The sequence below is a fragment of the Bicyclus anynana genome, chromosome 16, assembly GCF_947172395.1.
Source record: "Bicyclus anynana chromosome 16, ilBicAnyn1.1, whole genome shotgun sequence".
In the NCBI taxonomy this organism is placed as follows: Eukaryota; Metazoa; Arthropoda; class Insecta; order Lepidoptera; family Nymphalidae; genus Bicyclus; species Bicyclus anynana.
The window spans coordinates 10,444,510-10,450,703 of NC_069098.1; positions in this window are offsets into that span (position 1 = coordinate 10,444,510).

Sequence of the window (6,194 nt, forward strand, 5' to 3'; positions counted from 1 at the left end):
ATTTATTGAAAATCATTCAAATTCAAAATTCATTTATTTCAAGTAGGCTCAGTTTACAAACACTTTTGATACGTCAGTTGACTATTTGTAATGATTCTACCACCGGTTCGGAAGGCTGGTTCTGCTGAGCAAATAACTCAACAGTTGCTCTTTTAAAAAATCATGAAATATTATAATTTACAATTTATGACATTACAATTTCTTATAGTTTTAGTTTTAGTTTCTGTGTGAAGGTGGAAGCTGATCTAATGGCCTCCAAGCATCTTTATCATTGAGGAACTCTGGGGATCTTGTTATAGAATTGCAGTTGAGAATGTAATGTGAATACTTTTCGATCTAGCTCCTTATTGACCTTTCTACTAGGTATAGAACGGCCAGGCATACGTAGAGGTCTGCATCCATAGATACGTAGTCTAGTCCCTTGGACTCGTAAGAAGCGTTTCTACTCTTCGTTCCTGGTCCGCACTGCGATGTTATGGAATGCCCTTCCAGCTTGCGTTTTCCCTACCACCTAAACCTATAACATCGGTAAATCAAGAGTGAATAGGCATCTTTTAGGCAATCGCGTTCCACCTTAGACTGCATCATCGCTTACTGTCAAACGTAAAAAATAAACAAACATAAGTACTTAAGTACAAAGTATAATAATTGGCGCATATTTGTGTTAAACTTAGGGAACATTGAACAACGCAAATTTAGCTATAACATGCTTGTAAATAATTATCATGTCTGTGAATGGTTGCTAGACAAAGGCTCGCAGACATGATAATTGTTGGTAAATGTTAGTGCAAGCAGATTTCAATATTAACTCTAAATAATTTAACAACATTTTTCTGATTGCTTGCAGATGGTCGGTCGGTTGTGGATAATATCTTATCTGCAACTCTGATGTCTTATCTACCTCGACCTAGGTTCCGAAACTAGGACCGACCATCCGAAACGACATAGGATAACCACGGGATCTACGAGGCGGTTAGCAAAAGTAAACAATTGGTTCAAAATTCAAATTATTTATATTTCAAATTCAGTTTATTTTATGGTATACCTTTTACGGTTTTTGATATTCGAAAACGATTTTGTGCTTACATAATATATTTCATGCTAAAGGTATGTTGCAGTATAATTACTTACATCCAGTTGAGATCGCATGCCATGATTCTATACATATGTATACAGTGGGTAACTGTCGCAAATTATAAAGAACTTGTTCTATTGTTATTGCTTGTTCATTCTGAAAATGTAGATATAGTCAGATGTAGCTTGAATAGAGGAATTCCTCATTAGTTATTAGTGCACTGTGTTTTTCATATTTTAAACTAGATGCGCCACGCGGTGCTATCCGCTAATAAGTAGGTATGTAATTTTTCCGGGATAAAAAGTTATTTATACTTCCGGAATTTGTAGCCTATGTGTTAATCCAGGTAATAATCTATCTCCATTCAAAATTTCATCTAATTCGGTTCAGTAGTCGCTGCGTGAAAGAGTAACAAACATTCATACCTTCGTAAACATCAGGTTTTCACAAATCTCGGGAAACTATAAATTTTTCGGGATAATATAATATTCCTATGTGCTAATCTATTTTCATTTTAAATTTCATCATTACAGAGTAACAAACATCTATACAAACTTCTGCGTTTATGATATTTTTTTTATTCTTTACAAGATAGCCCTTGATTACAATCTCACCTGATGGTAAGTGACGATGCAATCTAAGATGGAAGCGGGCTAACTTGATAGGAGGAGGATGAAAGTCCACATCCCTTTCGGTTTCTACACGACATCGTACCGGAACGCTAAATCGCTTGGCGGTACGTCTTTGTCGGTAGGGTGGTAACAGCCACGGCCAAAGCCTCCCAACAGCCAGACTCGGACCAATTAAGAAAACCTTAATAGGCTCAGCCGGAGAATCGAAACCAGGTCCTCCGTCTTGTAAATCCAATGCGCCATGGAGGCCGTCAAATATCAGTATGATAGGGTCCTATCCTATCTAAAAGGATTATCTAGTTAAATTGTTGCAAAGCATATTTTGTTCAGTCAATTTACTCAGAACCGAAAGGGGAAAGCGTATAAAAAAACGGAACAGCAAACCTCCTGGCAACATCCAGAATAATAATCTGCATGCTATTCTGAGTTCAAAACTGTACACAGAATCAGTACTCAAATTATGCACACTCATCTTCCTACAACGCCTGCACTTAAGAGACGTGCACAGAAGCCAGAACTGTGACAAACTATAGGTGATGATAATGAATAGCATCTAGCAAAAAACAAGTTGATTACCTAATGTCGATTTTAAAACAAAGGCCTTTTTTGTCTTTTACACATTAACTAAGATTGAGTGTCCTCATGCTATCTAAAAAATTGAAGGTTAAGTAAAAATCTGTAAAATATAGATAGGCTAAGAGCCAGAGAAGTGTTTTTAGTTTATGCTAGGAACTTAGTAGTTTAGTAGTAGGTATTTACTACAGATTAATATAGTCCTGACAGCCTATCGTCAAGAAGCAAGCTTGTGTTAGGGGTTACGACCCTCAGTTATGAGGAATACAACGCAAGGAGTACTATTGGTTGACATATTTAGTCAATGTTATTGTTTGTTTGTATTTAATCCCTGCTCCCTGCAACCCGCTTGATATCCTCGTTCGACTAAAACTACGCTCAGTGCGGGGTGCCATTCCAGCACCTTGGGACCCCAAATTCCATACAAATAGGTATACACACGTTAAAATTGTCCATACCCTTGTAACATTTAAGTCACCAGCTCCTTGATCGAGGTATATTTGGCGTACCTAAGTAAAACATGGTAATAAAGATGCATAGTCATGTTTCCGTTGCGGTTTTGCTATAATTGTTTACCACATTATATAGCTGTAACCTCTATACCTATTATAGATACTACTAGTTGACTCCCGCGACTTCGCCCGTGAACCCTTCTATAATACTGAAATATCCCACCGGCCAATACCCACCATGCATCGTATTGATATAATATTTGGCCTACCCTAAAGGGAATACGACGCGAAGAGAGAGATCTAATGGTGGGTACAGATTGGTGCAATGCAACATGTAATGTAATATTCTGCCTTACATTGCATGTTCCCTGCTGCCTTGGACGTGTGGCGCGCGCGGTACGCGCATTGATTACGAATCATTCGAGAGCATTCACTTTGGACGTCAAATTCTTGCATTGCATGTTGCATTACATGTTGCATTGCACCAATCTGTACCCACCTTTAAAGGGAATAAATATAGGCAGGTCATATTTTTACCAATTTACACAAAATCTTGACAAATTATATAGACTAAACCTTCCTCTATCTATTGGTGAAAACCACGTGAAAATCCGTTCCGTAGTTTACAAGATCTTCATTTGTCGTTTAACACGTAGTCATTTTACTTTTAGGTTACCTTCGACGTTCCATTTAAATGTATTTATTATAATTGACGGAATTATCGCTGGACATACATAAAAAAAAAAAAAACATACATACAGCCGAACGTAGAACCTCCTCCTTTTTGGAAGTCGGTTAAAAATCAGATTTATCATTTCATAATAAATGAAGACGCAAGAGTAGAAGATAAACCGACTTACTCGTAGATTACAAGCCTTTTGTTATATTTTTTAAGTATATTTGTAAATTTATTTATAACCTTACAGAATGGACCTTCTAAGCTATAGTGATAAAGGTAATCGTTTGTTTTTAAGTATCACAATACCTACCACTTTTTAGTGGCTAGTTTAAGAAGATGATTGCATCAAAAATATACTCGTAGGTAATAATGGGTTTTTTGGAAATTCTCAGTAGTACGGAGCTGGGAAGTACCAATCGGTTTCGGTCGATATCACAAACATTTTGATACACAGAAGCTTCAATAGCTCAACGGTAAAAAGGTCAGACTCATCACCGAGAGGTCGTGTTTCGATCTCCGCCCGACGGATTATTGTCGGACCCACTCCTAAGATTATTGTCGGACCCACTCAGACTTTTCCGACTAGTTGGAAGGGAATGAGAATATTTGTCATAGGTACTCAATATTATGGCAAAATATTTTTTCAAAAATAAAATAGTACTGCAAAATATTTTTTCAAAAATAAAATAGAACTCAGTAGGCAGAGTATCTTTACTCTGGCAGAGTGGACTAACTTACAGCAATCGTCACGTTACACAAAAGCATTAAACAAAGTAGGTAGGTACCAGGGTAACAGGGATTATAGGAAGATTTATATGTTCATTACAATGTTTACTTTAGTTTCCTCGAATGAAACTTCAATGTCTATATTTTGAGTAAAGCTGGGTTTACAAGAAATTGTTCTTTTATCGAATAATAAAAATTTTAATAAAAAAAATACAACCGACTTCAAAACCTAAAAACGTACCCACTAAACTAAAAAGTGAAAAATAACATCATAATATGTTCTACCTGCTGATCAGTATGAAGGCGGTGCTAAGCCGGTGATGTATTAATTCAAGCCATGTGAGAATATCTTATAGATTTAGATTTTGCAGACAGTATTGTTTCTTGTGGCTTGTCAGAAATGGCTTAAATTAAGACAACACCGGCTAAGCACCGCCTTCATACTGATCAGCAGGTAGAACATATTATGATGTTATTTTTCACTTTTTAGTTTAGTGGGTACGTTTTTAGGTTTTGAAGTCGGTTGTATTTTTTTTATTAAAATTTTTATTATTTTTCCATTTTTAGTGTAAAATTTCATCTCAAACGAATATATCAGACCCCTAAAGACAGTCACCACCCATCTTGGTACAAAATTCTCAGCAATACAAATTAATCAAGGCCATGCAGAAGGTAGCTACCGTAAACCGTTAAGGGGTTCCCATAATTGACCTTGGTCTTCATCATCAGACCCCTAATAACAGACACAACTCATCCAGGTAGAAAGTGCTCAGCAATACGAATTAATCAAGGCCAAACACAAGGTAGTTACTGTAAACTGTTAAGGAGTTCCCTTAATTGTCCTTGGTCTTCATCACCAAACCCTTAAATGACAGTCACAACCTACCTATGTGGAAAGTTCTCATTAATACAAATTAATCAAGCCCAAACACAAGGTAACTGCTGTAAATCGCAGAGGAGTTCCCTCGTCTGTTTTATGGCTCCATCATCAGATCGATTTTAAACCTTCATGAAAGTGTAGTGCTTAAAAGTACTAAATGGAAAGTTTACGAACATACTAGATACCCATATAATTTTTGAAAGTTCCCCTCAATTTCTCCAGGATTCCATCATCAGATCTTGACATGATGGCAATGGGACCAAATGGGGACTATACCGTTTCAAACAAAAAAAGAATTTTTGAAATCGGTCCAGGCGTCTTTGAGTAATCGGTGTACATACATAAAAAGAAAAAAAAAAAAAAAAAATACCGACCGAATTGAGAACCTCCTCCTTTTTGAAGTCGGTTAAAAATATAAGTAGGTAAGTAATAATAAGAGTAATTAAGGGTACCTAGTCTATTATTATGTAGCATACGATGTTTTGTTTTTAAAATATACACAGAAGGCAGATAATAAGTAATGTTAATCTCATAAGCTGGCTTATCATATAAGGAAGACCTACTAGTAGTTATGCATTACAAATGGCTTGCATATTTTAACAAGACTGTTGCAACTAAAAACAATGTTATTCATGTTTTGGTACAAAATTAATTAAACTCTACTTCCTTTGCATGTTTAGAAATGATATTTTATAAAATATCATTGCTGTTTATGTTTAGTAATTTATTAAACAGACACGCGCGCGTTACCCACGTGTTTCCCATTCACGTAGGAATATGGGGATAAAATATGCCCTATAGCATTTGGGGATAGTTTAGTTTCCAGGGGCGATAGTTCCTAACAACCTGATTCCAATCGGGTAACCTTTACAACTTTACTAAACTTTACTACAATTTCCTAGCACGGAGTAAAGAAGCTGTTGATGTTGTTGGTGCTTCGTAGAGCATGTTAAGCCGTTAGTAATTATAATTACCAAGCTGTTCCACGCAGTGGCTTGCCTAAGGTTTTAATCTATGCATTAAATGGTAAAATTCGAATATTTCTTGTCCAACTATGTATTCTGTTGTCCAGCATAAGTTTTTATTAAGCCCTTAGGGTAGGCAGTGATTTGCATCTTTGAAGTGCACGCCACTGGTTCCATGATAGTTGGCGGCCTTAGGGTAATAGTATTTAACT